General features: G+C 47.9%; 2 pseudogenes; both read right to left on the bottom strand.

The window, feature by feature from the left end:
* Nucleotides 1-1,272: 1,272 nt before the first annotated feature.
* LOC148754575 (melanoma-associated antigen B4-like) lies at nucleotides 1,273-2,236 on the bottom strand (annotated as a pseudogene).
* A 9,709-nt stretch (nucleotides 2,237-11,945) lies between these two features.
* On the bottom strand, nucleotides 11,946-12,909 carry LOC148754574 (melanoma-associated antigen B4-like; annotated as a pseudogene).
* Between the last annotated feature and the right edge of the window lie 6,960 nt (nucleotides 12,910-19,869).

Genomic DNA, 19,869 nt, shown 5'->3' with positions numbered 1-19,869 from the left:
CTATATTGCATGGAAGGCTGTCTGTTAGATAACTTGTAAAGGTAACCTGTTGGATAACCTGTAGAGGAAAACTGAAATAAGAGGCACAGGTTGTGTCTCAGGGTGTGAGGAGAAGGTCAGTGCAGAGTTATCGTGGCTTATAGCAGCTGACTTATTCCCACCTTGCCATTTACTAGACCCATGAATTTTGACACATTACTGATCTCTAAGTCTGTGAGACTCAGGCTCTCCAATATACAGTGAGTCTGATAACCCTGTCTTGTCAGAATGCACGAATATATGTAATGTATGGGAAGCATCTGTCGCTGTGCCAGTCTTGTATGGAGACATTAGGGAATGGCAATTATTACTGATTATCTTGACATCACATGTTACCATCCGTCCAGCTGGAATATTTTTTTTTTTTTACATGTAAAAGATGTCAGAAAATATGCAATGTCCTAGAAAAAATAAAACCCCTTACATGTGCAAAATTATGCTTATCAATGAAAAAGCAGCAGCATGTTGTCGGCACCCCTCCTTTACTGGTTTTTTGACTTGTTCTTCATGAAGTAGGGTATCTACCCCTCTTTTGTAATGATAGCTTCTCCTAGAATCTATAACTGCATGGGCACGTGCTGAATGCTCTTTGACTAAACATCCCCAGTGCTAGCATGAAGACTTCCAAAGCGATGATGCTGAATTAACGATTGTGTGAAATAAAAGGCACGAGCAAAGAGGTAAATTCATTCTGTTTTATATTTTCAAATATCCTGGAAAAACAACAGCAGATCCAGGTATATCTTTTAAACTTACAGAAAGAAAGACTAAATGGAGTAAGGCAAACCAAGAATTGACCAACTTTTCTTTATCTATTTCTACATATTTTTAAATCTTCTTTTCCTACTATTTCAGTGTGGAATTCTTCACATTTCCAAGGATATTCCTACCCTAAAGCCATGTTATCTTATTTTGGATCACAATGTGATTTAAGGATTTTCCACGTGTATTTTAAAACACCAAAATCTTACTCCTAAAGCTGACACAGAGAAATGAATGTGTGACCCATGTCATTTATAAACTTACATTTTGAATCTAAATGAACTTTTTGTTGAAAAGACGACTGCACGAAAATACAAAACTAGATTAGACAACAAGATATTTGTGCATATTAGGAACACTGCTTAACAGGCCTGTCAAACTAGACAGTCAAGTATCCACCTCAGACCTCACTCAGGGTGACAGGAGGGTTTGGATGTCGCCCTGAAGCCAGCACCGGCCTTGGAAGCTTTGCTAGCCTTGTTTGTAATTAACAGCCCTGGCTCTCTCTTCCTCATCTCTGAACACCTCTTCTTGATGGGTAGAATGGCCCTTGGGGCGGTATCATTGATATTGCACAAAAACTCTAGGACTTTCATCTTGGTGGTCTCAGTTTGGGCTCTTGGACGCAACAGGTATTCACAGTGTGGAAGATCGGTGTTGGGTACCTCCCGGTACCCCAGGTACTTTTAATGCACAAAATCTTGAGTCATATGTTTCCTGGGCTCCCTGAAGAAGTGCCGTCATAGATGCTCCACATAGTCAGGGATTCCTCGACTGCCTCCTCAGAGGCACGGTTGCCATGTAAGTAGATGACAAGCAGGAGAGGCACCTGAATCCCTTTCATAGGAAATCAGCAGCCAGTGCTCTGACTCCCATCATTGGTGTCATCTTGCTTGCAGACAAAGGTATAGGATTGACTGTTGGGCTTGACTTCCATCAATTCTAGGCCAAAGGCCACAACCATGTGCTCAGAGGCTTTCTTGAAGATCTCAGGGAATTGTTGCCTGTACCTTTTGTGGACAATCTTCAGCATGTCTGCCTTTTTAATGGGCTCATTCATTTTATATTTAAATAGCAGAAACTGCACCAACATATTCGTCTTCTCAGTTAGAAGATCTTGGACAGTGCTCTCAGCGGAAGTGGAGGCCTGGGAGCAATTTTTACTTTTCTTAACACGGCACATGGCACCACCATCAGAACTTTTGCAGGAAACACCTGCAGCAGCACTGGTGGTGGCCGGGACACTTGGAGGGGCCGGGACAGTGCCAGCCACAGCGGAGGTGGAGGGACCATCCTCACAAGCAGGAGAGGAGGGTGAACTGGTTTCTTCTTCCTCCGCTTTAGCTGCCTGAGAACTGTGAAGACCTTGGGTCTGAGCTCTGTTATGGTGGCGTTTCTCACGAGCACGGAGCTTGCTCTTCTGACCACGAGGCATGATGGCTGTGGTCAGGGAGGCAGAGAGGACAGTGGGTCAGTGGACAGGTGACTTCGTACCTGGTAGATGGGGAATGAGATGATATGAGGACGTGCAACAGGTCAATTTCACCTTGGCTGCAGTGAAGGCAGCCTCTGAAAATTTCCTTGAGGGAACTGATGGAGAACCCACTAGTACTCTGTTGGCCTGGTCAGACTGTCCCCTAAGAATGCCATAGAAAAACCATGACACCCTAAGAGTGAGTCTTCCCCAGCCTCCTACCAGCTCGTCCTTGGGTTTACGCAAAAGTCAGCAGGTGCTGTCAGGGGTACCCATGTGTTCTGCCATGTGGAGTCCTTCTAGTTCAAATTCAAAATTATCATGTGAAATGTGGCCAAAGTCTGGGTATCCGCCCCTCTCCTACTCTGACAGTGACACCTCAAAGCTCCCTTGGACCCCGGAGAAGGCACTGAAGGCGGGCCTCAATCACCTTCCTACAGGGGACACTTAGTGCTGAGAGCTCAGTGTGGTCCTTTCTGTCTTGAGTTCATTTGGGTTCAGAGCCGTCAGTCAACTTCCTCACAATTGCTCCTTGTAAGGCTTGGCAGCACTCGCCTTTTGCTGACTCAAGCCTACACCTTCAGACTCAGGATCCCACCTCCCTTAGTCCTGATAAAACCAGTGAGGGGGATGCTCAACCTGACAGCCTTTCCCCGAGATTTCTTGGGCTGATATCTTTTCAGACTTGGTTGATCCCTTGCGTCCTCACTCGGGTTCCTCAATGTGTGTCCTGCTAGAGAATTCCTCATAGGAAGAGGCAACCTCCCTGAGTCAAAGAACGAGAGAGTCAAGTTGACCTTCTCTGAGCAAACGTGGTCCCCAGGCGTGGAGCTACTACAAGCAGGTGGAGTCCCAAGGTAGGTGGTCCCACATAGGATCCCAACTCGAGGTCTAAATTTGACTCATGATGGGTTCTAAATGGGTTCTAAGATTTCTCCCTCTGCTGACCTGGGTCCACTCCCCTCTGACCAATACCCTCACCTCTGTGACATTTCAGTGAGGACTGAAGGGCACTCCTGTCGGACATGTATCCCTCAGGTCGGCCAGCCCTGACAATAGGGAGACTAGTTTGTGGCCCCACTGATACCGTGTGCGACATCCCCACAGGCTTCAAGGGTCTGTGCGTGAAACTCGGCACAACACGAAATTCTGCTGCTGCTGCTGACCTAAGGCTGCCGCCATTGCCTGGTCTCTCACCTCCCTGCAAGTCCTGGGAAGAAGTGAGTGCAACTCGTCATGTCAACATGCCTCAGTCTCACAGGTGTGCAAGCAGAACTGGAGCTTTACGTGGCCCCCTCCTTTCTGAAAAGGAGGGGTCCCCATCCTCACTCAGTGTCACAGCCCTGAATCCTATCAGGGAGTGGGTTCCTTTGGCTTAACTGGACTTACTCCATTAGAGCAAGGCCCTTGCCTCCCTGATACCACCTCCAGAAGAAATGAGGGGCCACCTGAGCCTGCCAACTCTTCCCGGGGCTTCCTGTGCTCAGCTGGGGAGCTGTCACGTCTAGCCCTCACCTCAGTGAGTCCCCGCCAGAGGAGAAATTAGTTGCTTTTTATTCCTTAGTTTGCCTGGTAAATCCTAGAGCTGAACTCAGCAGCGCCGCACTGTGTGGCCCCCTTTCATGTGTAGACGTTTGCTCACAAAAGCTCCCAGTCCTCATCTTAACTGCAGTTCAGACTGAAAGTTCGCTCTCTGTAGAAGGGGGGCTACTCCCCAAGAGGAAGCCCTTCTCCCTAACACATTCCAGGCCGACATCTTGGCTGCGGCGTCTGGGCGGCGGCCCGCAGCGGAGGGATGGGGGCCCCACCTTCGTTAGGCCAGGAATGTGGTTGCTTATGTTCCCACTGGGGCCCTCTTCTGGGTCATGTGGGACTGACACGTCCTCTCTCTGTAGAAGGGGAACTACTCCCCAAGAGGAAGCCCTTCTCCCTAACACATTCCAGGCCGCATACAGGCCGACATCTTGGCTGCGGCGTCTGGGCGCCGGACCGCAGCGGAGGGATGGGGGCCCCACCTTCGTTAGGCCAGGAATGTGGTTGCTTATGTTCCCACTGGGGCCCTCACCTGGATCATGTGGGACTGACACGTCCTCTCTCTGTAGAAGGGGAACTACTCCCCAAGAGGAAGCCCTTCTCCCTAACACATTCCAGGCCGCATACAGGCCGACATCTTGGCTGCGGCGTCTGGGCGCCGGACCGCAGGGGAGGGATGGGGGCCCCACCTTCGTTAGGCCAGGAATGTGGTTTCTTATGTTCCCACTGGGGCCCTCACCTGGATCATGTGGGACTGACACGTCCTGCGTGTGTAGAAGGGTTGCTACTCCCGAAAGGAAGCCCTTCTCCCTAACACATTCCAGGCCGAATACAGGCCGACATCTTGGCTGCGGCGTCTGGGCGGCGGACCGCAGCGGAGGGATGGGGGCCCCACCTTCGTTAGGCCAGGAATGTGGTTGCTTATGTTCCCACTGGGGCCCTCACCTGGATCATGTGGGACTGACACGTCCTGCGTGTGCAGAAGGGGGGCTACTCCCCAAGAGGAAGCCCTTACCCTAACACATTCCAGGCCGCATACAGGCCGACATCTTGGCTGCGGCGTCTGGGCGCCGGACCGCAGCGGAGGGTTATGGGGCCCCCACCTTCCTAGTGGGATTCCTGTGTTCTGCTAAGTTCCCACTCGGGTTCCTCACCGTGACTCCAGAGCAGTCCCGCGAATCCTCCGTCAGTGGAACCAACGCCGCGCGCACCAGAAGAAGGCCGTCGGCTCTGGCTCAGGCTCGGGCTCGGGCTCGGCCTCCGGCTCCCGCTGCGCCTCGGCTCCGAAGCGGAAGTCCAGGAGTCACGTCGGCGTGGCTGCCCCGGATGTCCGACGGCAGACAGCCAGGGCGGGGCTCCGTGGGGCTCCGTTGTTGTGGCGTGGGGCGTCCCTAGTCCTGGTTGCGGCTCCTCATTTTTGTGTCTTCACAGCCTGCCACTCCTCCCTCTGGCGACCTGGGTCCTCCAGGCCCCCAGCAAAGCCCTCGTCCCTGAGTCCGGTGGGCAAGGCAGGGCGCACTGCTCTGCTGTCTGCTCGGCCTCTCAGGCCTGCCAAGAGGGGCGGGACCCTGCGAGCCTCCGTCTTTTGGGGAGACATCCTGTCGTGAGCACCGAGGGCCCTCACCGTGACTCTGGTTAAGGCCGAGTCTCCACGCTTTGCACAAGTGGGGATCGACCCTGTTAGATATGGGCCCTCCCTCCCGGAGCCCACTCAGGTGGAAGCTCTTCTGGGTGTCCCAGGGTGAAAAACAGTACAGGACTCTATTTCATCCTCCCTGCTTTTGAGGACCAGACTTTTGTTCTGCGTGGGTGCGTCCCTCATTCCTCATTCGGGGTCCTCACCTCCATCAGTGTGAGAGACTGGGGCCCCTCCCTGTACTGACCTAGGGTCATTCTCCTAGGGAACGAGACCCAAGTCTTTGAGAACCCTGCAGGATAAGTGACAGGGCGCTCAGGTTGAGATCTTCCCAAACCAGATCTCCAACTTCTTGGAAGTTTCATCACTAATATCTTCCGTCCTGGCGGCCCTCCCATCTAAGGACCATTATCTTTGTTCACTTTACCACCAGTGAAAATCCAGGCCCTGCCTACACTTCTCCCAATTACACACACCATAAGCCAAATGACTGCCTTTTGTAATGGAGCCGTCTCTGACTCCCCAACCCAGGGTATACTGTGCCAGTCCAGTGCATTCTGGGCATCCCACTCCAAGGGATCCCACTCCCTTAAAACCCTTATTGCTCAGAAACTCCCAGGTGATGATGAGCATACAACATCTTGTCCGTGTTCTGTGTTCACCTGCACTGGGGCGAGAGCACAGGACACCTTCCTTCCCTACCCTAGGTGGAGATTTCCTGTGTTTTACACACAATCGCAAAGTGAGCGTTCCGGACATTGTTTCATTGCAGGCTGTCTTTCATCTCTGAGGCCCTCTGTCTGAGTGTGGTGCTGGCCCCTGCTCACCACTCTCGGAGTGTCATCTAGCCTACCCCGCAAGCTCCCTTAAAATCACCTCCCACTGAAGCATTTGCAGTTTTCTCAGACCGCAAACTACCTTGCGTCATGATATTTCCCCTTAATTGTTTCAATTCAAACTCCCCTCTTCACCCTTCCTTTGTACTTGTTCCTTATGTCCTAGAGAATATCGCAACAATTGTTTCACATGACACCAGCTGCTAGAGTCTGAAATTCAATGGGCAGGGCCTATGTACTCCTTTGATGTTTTCACTGTTTTGTTGTTGTTGAGATTTTGGTGTTTCTTTGAAACCACCCCCAGTGCTAGCATGAATCCTTCTAGAGTGCCTAGTTTAAATTAAGGGTTGGGAAATAAACAATCCCCTGAGCATGAGGTGAAATTCATTAGGATTTCATTTTTCTTACGTTCCTTTAGTCTGAGCAAATCCAGGTATATCTTCGAATTTTACTGGAAGAAACACTGGAAGGAACGAGGCAAACCAATAATTGGTCAATATTTCCTTATATATATAGTCTTTCTGTTTTTTAGCTTGTATTAATTAAATATTTATAAAGTGCCTGTTGTATCCTAGGCACTATGCTGAGACTACAACTCCAAATGATACAAAATCCCTTCCCCTTTTTGTTAAAAAAACAAAACAAAACACTTTCATTGATGTATGACTGACACACACAAAGCTGCCCATTTAACAGATACAACTTGGTGTGTTTGGACACAAGTATGCACCCTTGGGCCATCAGGACACTCTGTGCCATAAACATATCTCTTTCCTTCAAAAGTTTCTAGTCTCTATTTATTTATTTATGTATCTATTTATTAATTTTCCCCTTCCTTCATTTATTTATTATTTCATGGGTGCAAAACCCATAAATATCACTGCAAAAATTTAAGTATCCCATATCTCATTATTCACTATAGGTTCTGTGGTACACAGTAACCTTCTAGGACTTATTCGCCTTATGCAACTGAAACTTTGTATCCTATGACCCCTACCTCCCCATTACAGCTCCTCCCAACTCCTGGCTACCACCATGCTATTCTGCTTCTATCAGTTTGACTATTTTAGATTCGTCATATGAGTGGTATCACATATTTATTTTTCTGTGTGTGGTTTATTTCTACTTACCATAATGTCTTCTAGGTTCCCCTGTGCTGTTGCAAATGGCAAGATTTGCTTCTTTCTGAGGCTGAACAATACTCCATGCATGCAATACCGTATTTTCTTTATTTGTTTATCCATCAGTGGACAGTGACTTTGCTTCCATTTCCTGGCTGTTGTGAATAATGGTGCACTGAACATGGTAATTCAGGTATCTCTAGAAGATCCTGATTTCTGTTCCTTGGACGGGCATGGAGAAGTGGGATAGGTGAATTGTATGCTTGTCCTATTTTTAATTTTTTCAGGATCCTCCATATTGCTTCTCATGGTGGCTGCTGCATTTTATAGTCCCACTAAGATGATAAGAGTTATCTTTTCCAAATAGTTGCACTTAATCAGATTACTCTCTACTTGGGGAGAGAGCAAGACAGTTAACTCTGTTCTTGTTGTTGTGATAAGGACTCTTAACAAGAGAACCACTCTCCTAACAGATTTTCAAGGGCACACTACAGTATTGTTAAATATGGGCTCCGTGTTTTACATCACATCGTTTGAACTTATTCATCTTGTGTAACTGAAACTACACCAGTTGAAGAGCAACTCCTTGTTCCTCCCCACCCCAGGCCCTGGCCACCACCATTCTACTCTGTTTCTATATGTCTGACTATTCTCGATACCTCATATGAGTGGAATCGTGCAGTATTTTTCATTGTGTGACTGGCTTACTCACTAACAATAATGTCCCCCAGGTTCATCCATGTAGTCCCATATAACAGGATCTTTTATTTTCAAGGGTAAAGAATATTCCATTGTATGTATATACCACCTGTTCTAGAATCAATTTGATGGATGTGTGTTTTTTTTTGTTTTTTACATAATTGGCTATTGTGAATAATGGTGCAATGAACGTAGATGTGTGCAGCTATCTTTTTGAGATAATGATCCGTGGCCACACAGCATCTTCCCCACCGCTAGCGTCAGTAGGACAAAGGCAGAGATTTCAGCCAGAGGGACTCAAACCGAAGTGGGATTGTTGAATCATGTGGTAGTTCCAGTTTAATAATGTTCGGAAGACTTTCCCAACTGTTTTCGTTGATGGGTGTACCAATTTACTTTCCCTCCAACAGTGTAGAACGTTTCTTTCTGTCAACAACCTCACTAACACTTGTTATAGCTTGTCTTTATGATGGTAGCTCTCCTAACAGGTATGAGGTGATATCTGATTGTGGTCTTGATTTCCATATCCTTGATGACTCGTGGTGCCGGTCACGTTTTCATATACCTCTTTTCCATTTGTATGTCATCTTGAGAAAAATATTCAGAGTATTTGCTCACGTTTTAGTGTGCAGTGAGTTTTTAAAGGATTAATTGGCTAATGAAATATATGGGCTCCTTACATAATTTGATATTAACCCTTATCAGCTCTATGGTTCGCAGCTCTTTCCTCCGATTGCATAGATTGCTGTGTCATTTTGTTAATTGTTTCTATTGCTGTACAGAGTTATTTAGTTTATAGTCTTTCTTTTTCTCTTTTGCACTTCTGTATTGTTTGTGTTGTCATATGAAAAAAAAAATTCCGAAGCAAGGTGAACTAGTTTTTCGTCCTGTATTTATTTTCTTAGAATTTTATGGTTTCGGGTTTCATTTTTATGTGTTTAACCCATGTTTCACTAATTTTTGAGTAGGATGTTAGATAAACCTGCAATTCAACTCTTTTGAATGTAGATATTCAATTTTCCCAATACCATATATTGCATGGTCCCCTGCTCCAGGACCGAAGTCAACTCCTAAATTTGACTTCCGGGCAGGCCTAACATCCCTCCTTCCGTTGACGTGGGACTGCCGCCCTCAGACCAAAACCCTCACTTCCCTGTTACTCCTCTGTGGGAACAAATGAGTGCCTCTGGCTGACATCTCTACCTTTGTCCTACTGGTGCTAGTGGTAGGGAGGATTCTGTGTGGCCACGGATGATATGGGTCGTGTGTCTCCCCACTCTTTACTGTGCTCACTCTGACTCCTGGCACAACCTTTATACTGAGGCCCTCAATTCCCTGTGAAACCCTAGGAGGAGGTGAGGTTTGCCTCATCTGGCCTTAGCAGCCTCTGGTGTGCCACGGCTAGCACTAGTGGAAGGAATCTGTGCTGAAACCCACTTTTAGGACGTGGGTGGGCCTTTCAGTATTCAGGATCCTTACCTTGGTTCCTGGCACATCTGGAATCCTTCCTTCTGTTCACCTGTGGCTGTCCACTTTGATGATGTTCCTTCCGGCCTTGAGGTGTTGTGGGAGAAAGTGAGTATGACTCATGTCACCATGACTAGGTGACACGGTCTCAGTTGTGACTACAGGGACGGGGCTGTGTGTGGCCCACTTCTTTCTGGGAGGGATCCTCTTATCATTATGTAGTGTCACCATGTTGACTGCTGTTAGGAACCAGGTCTCTTTCCTCTGCTGAATGGGGTATCACCCATCACTGCAAGTCTAAGTCCCTGAGACCAGCCCCTTTCAGGAAATGAGGCTGGAAGACTCGCCCTGTGACCTCCCAGAGACATCTGTAGAAGTGGGCATTAGATGGACATATGTCTTACGGAACTGTTGGTTGCCTCAGTCCTCATACAGGATTGTTATTGTGACACGGTCATGCCTGGGCTTCCACTCTCTGCTGAAAAGCCAGCCTGTACACCGAGGATCTTTCCCTTGAGACACAGCACGGAGAATCCAAGGGGAAATTGAGCTTGTCAGCGCCTACTTGAGCCTCCCAGGGATAACAGCAGAGGTGGGGTTAGGTGTAGCCCTGTCAAGTGTGGATTGAGTGGTCCCCACGATGGTTCTCCACTCTGACTATTCAACTTTCCCGCCTGGGACTCCACTCTGCGGATCTGAGGCAATAGCATTCTGGCAAAATCCTCACCTTCCAGGGTCCTGAACTGAAAGTCAGGGTTAACCCCGAGCAACCAGGACTGTCCTGAGCCTCATAGGGCTGACAGCTGGGACGGGACTTCATTGGGTCCCATTGTTCTGGCTGGGTCACTCCGTCTATCCCATTCCTGTTTCTCCCGTCCATTTTTAGGAGAACCTGATACTCCTTCCTCTACTGACCTGAAAACTGTGCACTTAGACCGAGGTTCTATGCCCCTAGGAAGTCTGAAGAATGAGGGTGTGCTCAGCCATACAGATATCCTTGGTTCCCTTTGTATTTGAGAGGGGATATGACTGGTGTCCCTGAGAACCCCTATATTCTGAGGTATTGGTCTCCCCAGACCCCTTACAGCAGGCCCTTATTATGGTCCCTATATTGCATGGAAGGCTGTCTGTTAGATAACTTGTAAAGGTAACCTGTTGGATAACCTGTAGAGGAAAACTGAAATAAGAGGCACAGGTTGTGTCTCAGGGTGTGAGGAGAAGGTCAGTGCAGAGTTATCGTGGCTTATAGCAGCTGACTTATTCCCACCTTGCCATTTACTAGACCCATGAATTTTGACACATTACTGATCTCTAAGTCTGTGAGACTCAGGCTCTCCAATATACAGTGAGTCTGATAACCCTGTCTTGTCAGAATGCACGAATATATGTAATGTATGGGAAGCATCTGTCGCTGTGCCAGTCTTGTATGGAGACATTAGGGAATGGCAATTATTACTGATTATCTTGACATCACATGTTACCATCCGTCCAGCTGGAATATTTTTTTTTTTTTACATGTAAAAGATGTCAGAAAATATGCAATGTCCTAGAAAAAATAAAACCCCTTACATGTGCAAAATTATGCTTATCAATGAAAAAGCAGCAGCATGTTGTCGGCACCCCTCCTTTACTGGTTTTTTGACTTGTTCTTCATGAAGTAGGGTATCTACCCCTCTTTTGTAATGATAGCTTCTCCTAGAATCTATAACTGCATGGGCACGTGCTGAATGCTCTTTGACTAAACATCCCCAGTGCTAGCATGAAGACTTCCAAAGCGATGATGCTGAATTAACGATTGTGTGAAATAAAAGGCACGAGCAAAGAGGTAAATTCATTCTGTTTTATATTTTCAAATATCCTGGAAAAACAACAGCAGATCCAGGTATATCTTTTAAACTTACAGAAAGAAAGACTAAATGGAGTAAGGCAAACCAAGAATTGACCAACTTTTCTTTATCTATTTCTACATATTTTTAAATCTTCTTTTCCTACTATTTCAGTGTGGAATTCTTCACATTTCCAAGGATATTCCTACCCTAAAGCCATGTTATCTTATTTTGGATCACAATGTGATTTAAGGATTTTCCACGTGTATTTTAAAACACCAAAATCTTACTCCTAAAGCTGACACAGAGAAATGAATGTGTGACCCATGTCATTTATAAACTTACATTTTGAATCTAAATGAACTTTTTGTTGAAAAGACGACTGCACGAAAATACAAAACTAGATTAGACAACAAGATATTTGTGCATATTAGGAACACTGCTTAACAGGCCTGTCAAACTAGACAGTCAAGTATCCACCTCAGACCTCACTCAGGGTGACAGGAGGGTTTGGATGTCGCCCTGAAGCCAGCACCGGCCTTGGAAGCTTTGCTAGCCTTGTTTGTAATTAACAGCCCTGGCTCTCTCTTCCTCATCTCTGAACACCTCTTCTTGATGGGTAGAATGGCCCTTGGGGCGGTATCATTGATATTGCACAAAAACTCTAGGACTTTCATCTTGGTGGTCTCAGTTTGGGCTCTTGGACGCAACAGGTATTCACAGTGTGGAAGATCGGTGTTGGGTACCTCCCGGTACCCCAGGTACTTTTAATGCACAAAATCTTGAGTCATATGTTTCCTGGGCTCCCTGAAGAAGTGCCGTCATAGATGCTCCACATAGTCAGGGATTCCTCGACTGCCTCCTCAGAGGCACGGTTGCCATGTAAGTAGATGACAAGCAGGAGAGGCACCTGAATCCCTTTCATAGGAAATCAGCAGCCAGTGCTCTGACTCCCATCATTGGTGTCATCTTGCTTGCAGACAAAGGTATAGGATTGACTGTTGGGCTTGACTTCCATCAATTCTAGGCCAAAGGCCACAACCATGTGCTCAGAGGCTTTCTTGAAGATCTCAGGGAATTGTTGCCTGTACCTTTTGTGGACAATCTTCAGCATGTCTGCCTTTTTAATGGGCTCATTCATTTTATATTTAAATAGCAGAAACTGCACCAACATATTCGTCTTCTCAGTTAGAAGATCTTGGACAGTGCTCTCAGCGGAAGTGGAGGCCTGGGAGCAATTTTTACTTTTCTTAACACGGCACATGGCACCACCATCAGAACTTTTGCAGGAAACACCTGCAGCAGCACTGGTGGTGGCCGGGACACTTGGAGGGGCCGGGACAGTGCCAGCCACAGCGGAGGTGGAGGGACCATCCTCACAAGCAGGAGAGGAGGGTGAACTGGTTTCTTCTTCCTCCGCTTTAGCTGCCTGAGAACTGTGAAGACCTTGGGTCTGAGCTCTGTTATGGTGGCGTTTCTCACGAGCACGGAGCTTGCTCTTCTGACCACGAGGCATGATGGCTGTGGTCAGGGAGGCAGAGAGGACAGTGGGTCAGTGGACAGGTGACTTCGTACCTGGTAGATGGGGAATGAGATGATATGAGGACGTGCAACAGGTCAATTTCACCTTGGCTGCAGTGAAGGCAGCCTCTGAAAATTTCCTTGAGGGAACTGATGGAGAACCCACTAGTACTCTGTTGGCCTGGTCAGACTGTCCCCTAAGAATGCCATAGAAAAACCATGACACCCTAAGAGTGAGTCTTCCCCAGCCTCCTACCAGCTCGTCCTTGGGTTTACGCAAAAGTCAGCAGGTGCTGTCAGGGGTACCCATGTGTTCTGCCATGTGGAGTCCTTCTAGTTCAAATTCAAAATTATCATGTGAAATGTGGCCAAAGTCTGGGTATCCGCCCCTCTCCTACTCTGACAGTGACACCTCAAAGCTCCCTTGGACCCCGGAGAAGGCACTGAAGGCGGGCCTCAATCACCTTCCTACAGGGGACACTTAGTGCTGAGAGCTCAGTGTGGTCCTTTCTGTCTTGAGTTCATTTGGGTTCAGAGCCGTCAGTCAACTTCCTCACAATTGCTCCTTGTAAGGCTTGGCAGCACTCGCCTTTTGCTGACTCAAGCCTACACCTTCAGACTCAGGATCCCACCTCCCTTAGTCCTGATAAAACCAGTGAGGGGGATGCTCAACCTGACAGCCTTTCCCCGAGATTTCTTGGGCTGATATCTTTTCAGACTTGGTTGATCCCTTGCGTCCTCACTCGGGTTCCTCAATGTGTGTCCTGCTAGAGAATTCCTCATAGGAAGAGGCAACCTCCCTGAGTCAAAGAACGAGAGAGTCAAGTTGACCTTCTCTGAGCAAACGTGGTCCCCAGGCGTGGAGCTACTACAAGCAGGTGGAGTCCCAAGGTAGGTGGTCCCACATAGGATCCCAACTCGAGGTCTAAATTTGACTCATGATGGGTTCTAAATGGGTTCTAAGATTTCTCCCTCTGCTGACCTGGGTCCACTCCCCTCTGACCAATACCCTCACCTCTGTGACATTTCAGTGAGGACTGAAGGGCACTCCTGTCGGACATGTATCCCTCAGGTCGGCCAGCCCTGACAATAGGGAGACTAGTTTGTGGCCCCACTGATACCGTGTGCGACATCCCCACAGGCTTCAAGGGTCTGTGCGTGAAACTCGGCACAACACGAAATTCTGCTGCTGCTGCTGACCTAAGGCTGCCGCCATTGCCTGGTCTCTCACCTCCCTGCAAGTCCTGGGAAGAAGTGAGTGCAACTCGTCATGTCAACATGCCTCAGTCTCACAGGTGTGCAAGCAGAACTGGAGCTTTACGTGGCCCCCTCCTTTCTGAAAAGGAGGGGTCCCCATCCTCACTCAGTGTCACAGCCCTGAATCCTATCAGGGAGTGGGTTCCTTTGGCTTAACTGGACTTACTCCATTAGAGCAAGGCCCTTGCCTCCCTGATACCACCTCCAGAAGAAATGAGGGGCCACCTGAGCCTGCCAACTCTTCCCGGGGCTTCCTGTGCTCAGCTGGGGAGCTGTCACGTCTAGCCCTCACCTCAGTGAGTCCCCGCCAGAGGAGAAATTAGTTGCTTTTTATTCCTTAGTTTGCCTGGTAAATCCTAGAGCTGAACTCAGCAGCGCCGCACTGTGTGGCCCCCTTTCATGTGTAGACGTTTGCTCACAAAAGCTCCCAGTCCTCATCTTAACTGCAGTTCAGACTGAAAGTTCGCTCTCTGTAGAAGGGGGGCTACTCCCCAAGAGGAAGCCCTTCTCCCTAACACATTCCAGGCCGACATCTTGGCTGCGGCGTCTGGGCGGCGGCCCGCAGCGGAGGGATGGGGGCCCCACCTTCGTTAGGCCAGGAATGTGGTTGCTTATGTTCCCACTGGGGCCCTCTTCTGGGTCATGTGGGACTGACACGTCCTCTCTCTGTAGAAGGGGAACTACTCCCCAAGAGGAAGCCCTTCTCCCTAACACATTCCAGGCCGCATACAGGCCGACATCTTGGCTGCGGCGTCTGGGCGCCGGACCGCAGCGGAGGGATGGGGGCCCCACCTTCGTTAGGCCAGGAATGTGGTTGCTTATGTTCCCACTGGGGCCCTCACCTGGGTCATGTCATGGGTACTGGACAGACTGACACGTCCTCTCTCTGTAGAAGGGGAACTACTCCCCAAGAGGAAGCCCTTCTCCCTAACACATTCCAGGCCGCATACAGGCCGACATCTTGGCTGCGGCGTCTGGGCGCCGGACCGCAGGGGAGGGATGGGGGCCCCACCTTCGTTAGGCCAGGAATGTGGTTTCTTATGTTCCCACTGGGGCCCTCACCTGGATCATGTGGGACTGACACGTCCTGCGTGTGTAGAAGGGTTGCTACTCCCGAAAGGAAGCCCTTCTCCCTAACACATTCCAGGCCGAATACAGGCCGACATCTTGGCTGCGGCGTCTGGGCGGCGGACCGCAGCGGAGGGATGGGGGCCCCACCTTCGTTAGGCCAGGAATGTGGTTGCTTATGTTCCCACTGGGGCCCTCACCTGGATCATGTGGGACTGACACGTCCTGCGTGTGCAGAAGGGGGGCTACTCCCCAAGAGGAAGCCCTTACCCTAACACATTCCAGGCCGCATACAGGCCGACATCTTGGCTGCGGCGTCTGGGCGCCGGACCGCAGCGGAGGGTTATGGGGCCCCCACCTTCCTAGTGGGATTCCTGTGTTCTGCTAAGTTCCCACTCGGGTTCCTCACCGTGACTCCAGAGCAGTCCCGCGAATCCTCCGTCAGTGGAACCAACGCCGCGCGCACCAGAAGAAGGCCGTCGGCTCTGGCTCAGGCTCGGGCTCGGGCTCGGCCTCCGGCTCCCGCTGCGCCTCGGCTCCGAAGCGGAAGTCCAGGAGTCACGTCGGCGTGGCTGCCCCGGATGTCCGACGGCAGACAGCCAGGGCGGGGCTCCGTGGGGCTCCGTTGTTGTGGCGTGGGGCGTCCCTAGTCCTGGTTGCGGCTCCTCATTTTTGTGTCTTCACAGCCTGCCACTCCTCCCTCTGGCGACCTGGGTCCTCCAGGCCCCCAGCAAAGCCCTCGTCCCTGAGTCCGGTGGGCAAGGCAGGGCGCACTGCTCTGCTGTCTGCTCGGCCTCTCAGGCCTGCCAAGAGGGGCGGGACCCTGCGAGCCTCCGTCTTTTGGGGAGACATCCTGTCGTGAGCACCGAGGGCCCTCACCGTGACTCTGGTTAAGGCCGAGTCTCCACGCTTTGCACAAGTGGGGATCGACCCTGTTAGATATGGGCCCTCCCTCCCGGAGCCCACTCAGGTGGAAGCTCTTCTGGGTGTCCCAGGGTGAAAAACAGTACAGGACTCTATTTCATCCTCCCTGCTTTTGAGGACCAGACTTTTGTTCTGCGTGGGTGCGTCCCTCATTCCTCATTCGGGGTCCTCACCTCCATCAGTGTGAGAGACTGGGGCCCCTCCCTGTACTGACCTAGGGTCATTCTCCTAGGGAACGAGACCCAAGTCTTTGAGAACCCTGCAGGATAAGTGACAGGGCGCTCAGGTTGAGATCTTCCCAAACCAGATCTCCAACTTCTTGGAAGTTTCATCACTAATATCTTCCGTCCTGGCGGCCCTCCCATCTAAGGACCATTATCTTTGTTCACTTTACCACCAGTGAAAATCCAGGCCCTGCCTACACTTCTCCCAATTACACACACCATAAGCCAAATGACTGCCTTTTGTAATGGAGCCGTCTCTGACTCCCCAACCCAGGGTATACTGTGCCAGTCCAGTGCATTCTGGGCATCCCACTCCAAGGGATCCCACTCCCTTAAAACCCTTATTGCTCAGAAACTCCCAGGTGATGATGAGCATACAACATCTTGTCCGTGTTCTGTGTTCACCTGCACTGGGGCGAGAGCACAGGACACCTTCCTTCCCTACCCTAGGTGGAGATTTCCTGTGTTTTACACACAATCGCAAAGTGAGCGTTCCGGACATTGTTTCATTGCAGGCTGTCTTTCATCTCTGAGGCCCTCTGTCTGAGTGTGGTGCTGGCCCCTGCTCACCACTCTCGGAGTGTCATCTAGCCTACCCCGCAAGCTCCCTTAAAATCACCTCCCACTGAAGCATTTGCAGTTTTCTCAGACCGCAAACTACCTTGCGTCATGATATTTCCCCTTAATTGTTTCAATTCAAACTCCCCTCTTCACCCTTCCTTTGTACTTGTTCCTTATGTCCTAGAGAATATCGCAACAATTGTTTCACATGACACCAGCTGCTAGAGTCTGAAATTCAATGGGCAGGGCCTATGTACTCCTTTGATGTTTTCACTGTTTTGTTGTTGTTGAGATTTTGGTGTTTCTTTGAAACCACCCCCAGTGCTAGCATGAATCCTTCTAGAGTGCCTAGTTTAAATTAAGGGTTGGGAAATAAACAATCCCCTGAGCATGAGGTGAAATTCATTAGGATTTCATTTTTCTTACGTTCCTTTAGTCTGAGCAAATCCAGGTATATCTTCGAATTTTACTGGAAGAAACACTGGAAGGAACGAGGCAAACCAATAATTGGTCAATATTTCCTTATATATATAGTCTTTCTGTTTTTTAGCTTGTATTAATTAAATATTTATAAAGTGCCTGTTGTATCCTAGGCACTATGCTGAGACTACAACTCCAAATGATACAAAATCCCTTCCCCTTTTTGTTAAAAAAACAAAACAAAACACTTTCATTGATGTATGACTGACACACACAAAGCTGCCCATTTAACAGATACAACTTGGTGTGTTTGGACACAAGTATGCACCCTTGGGCCATCAGGACACTCTGTGCCATAAACATATCTCTTTCCTTCAAAAGTTTCTAGTCTCTATTTATTTATTTATGTATCTATTTATTAATTTTCCCCTTCCTTCATTTATTTATTATTTCATGGGTGCAAAACCCATAAATATCACTGCAAAAATTTAAGTATCCCATATCTCATTATTCACTATAGGTTCTGTGGTACACAGTAACCTTCTAGGACTTATTCGCCTTATGCAACTGAAACTTTGTATCCTATGACCCCTACCTCCCCATTACAGCTCCTCCCAACTCCTGGCTACCACCATGCTATTCTGCTTCTATCAGTTTGACTATTTTAGATTCGTCATATGAGTGGTATCACATATTTATTTTTCTGTGTGTGGTTTATTTCTACTTACCATAATGTCTTCTAGGTTCCCCTGTGCTGTTGCAAATGGCAAGATTTGCTTCTTTCTGAGGCTGAACAATACTCCATGCATGCAATACCGTATTTTCTTTATTTGTTTATCCATCAGTGGACAGTGACTTTGCTTCCATTTCCTGGCTGTTGTGAATAATGGTGCACTGAACATGGTAATTCAGGTATCTCTAGAAGATCCTGATTTCTGTTCCTTGGACGGGCATGGAGAAGTGGGATAGGTGAATTGTATGCTTGTCCTATTTTTAATTTTTTCAGGATCCTCCATATTGCTTCTCATGGTGGCTGCTGCATTTTATAGTCCCACTAAGATGATAAGAGTTATCTTTTCCAAATAGTTGCACTTAATCAGATTACTCTCTACTTGGGGAGAGAGCAAGACAGTTAACTCTGTTCTTGTTGTTGTGATAAGGACTCTTAACAAGAGAACCACTCTCCTAACAGATTTTCAAGGGCACACTACAGTATTGTTAAATATGGGCTCCGTGTTTTACATCACATCGTTTGAACTTATTCATCTTGTGTAACTGAAACTACACCAGTTGAAGAGCAACTCCTTGTTCCTCCCCACCCCAGGCCCTGGCCACCACCATTCTACTCTGTTTCTATATGTCTGACTATTCTCGATACCTCATATGAGTGGAATCGTGCAGTATTTTTCATTGTGTGACTGGCTTACTCACTAACAATAATGTCCCCCAGGTTCATCCATGTAGTCCCATATAACAGGATCTTTTATTTTCAAGGGTAAAGAATATTCCATTGTATGTATATACCACCTGTTCTAGAATCAATTTGATGGATGTGTGTTTTTTTTTGTTTTTTACATAATTGGCTATTGTGAATAATGGTGCAATGAACGTAGATGTGTGCAGCTATCTTTTTGAGATAATGATCCGTGGCCACACAGCATCTTCCCCACCGCTAGCGTCAGTAGGACAAAGGCAGAGATTTCAGCCAGAGGGACTCAAACCGAAGTGGGATTGTTGAATCATGTGGTAGTTCCAGTTTAATAATGTTCGGAAGACTTTCCCAACTGTTTTCGTTGATGGGTGTACCAATTTACTTTCCCTCCAACAGTGTAGAACGTTTCTTTCTGTCAACAACCTCACTAACACTTGTTATAGCTTGTCTTTATGATGGTAGCTCTCCTAACAGGTATGAGGTGATATCTGATTGTGGTCTTGATTTCCATATCCTTGATGACTCGTGGTGCCGGTCACGTTTTCATATACCTCTTTTCCATTTGTATGTCATCTTGAGAAAAATATTCAGAGTATTTGCTCACGTTTTAGTGTGCAGTGAGTTTTTAAAGGATTAATTGGCTAATGAAATATATGGGCTCCTTACATAATTTGATATTAACCCTTATCAGCTCTATGGTTCGCAGCTCTTTCCTCCGATTGCATAGATTGCTGTGTCATTTTGTTAATTGTTTCTATTGCTGTACAGAGTTATTTAGTTTATAGTCTTTCTTTTTCTCTTTTGCACTTCTGTATTGTTTGTGTTGTCATATGAAAAAAAAAATTCCGAAGCAAGGTGAACTAGTTTTTCGTCCTGTATTTATTTTCTTAGAATTTTATGGTTTCGGGTTTCATTTTTATGTGTTTAACCCATGTTTCACTAATTTTTGAGTAGGATGTTAGATAAACCTGCAATTCAACTCTTTTGAATGTAGATATTCAATTTTCCCAATACCATATATTGCATGGTCCCCTGCTCCAGGACCGAAGTCAACTCCTAAATTTGACTT

This window comes from Rhinolophus sinicus, chromosome 18 (assembly GCF_057876585.1).
Source record: "Rhinolophus sinicus isolate RSI-liver-muscle chromosome 18, RSI-T2T, whole genome shotgun sequence".
Lineage (NCBI taxonomy): Eukaryota > Metazoa > Chordata > Mammalia > Chiroptera > Rhinolophidae > Rhinolophus > Rhinolophus sinicus.
Note: the sequence above shows the minus strand (reverse complement) of the source record. Positions and strands in the feature narration are given on the sequence as shown.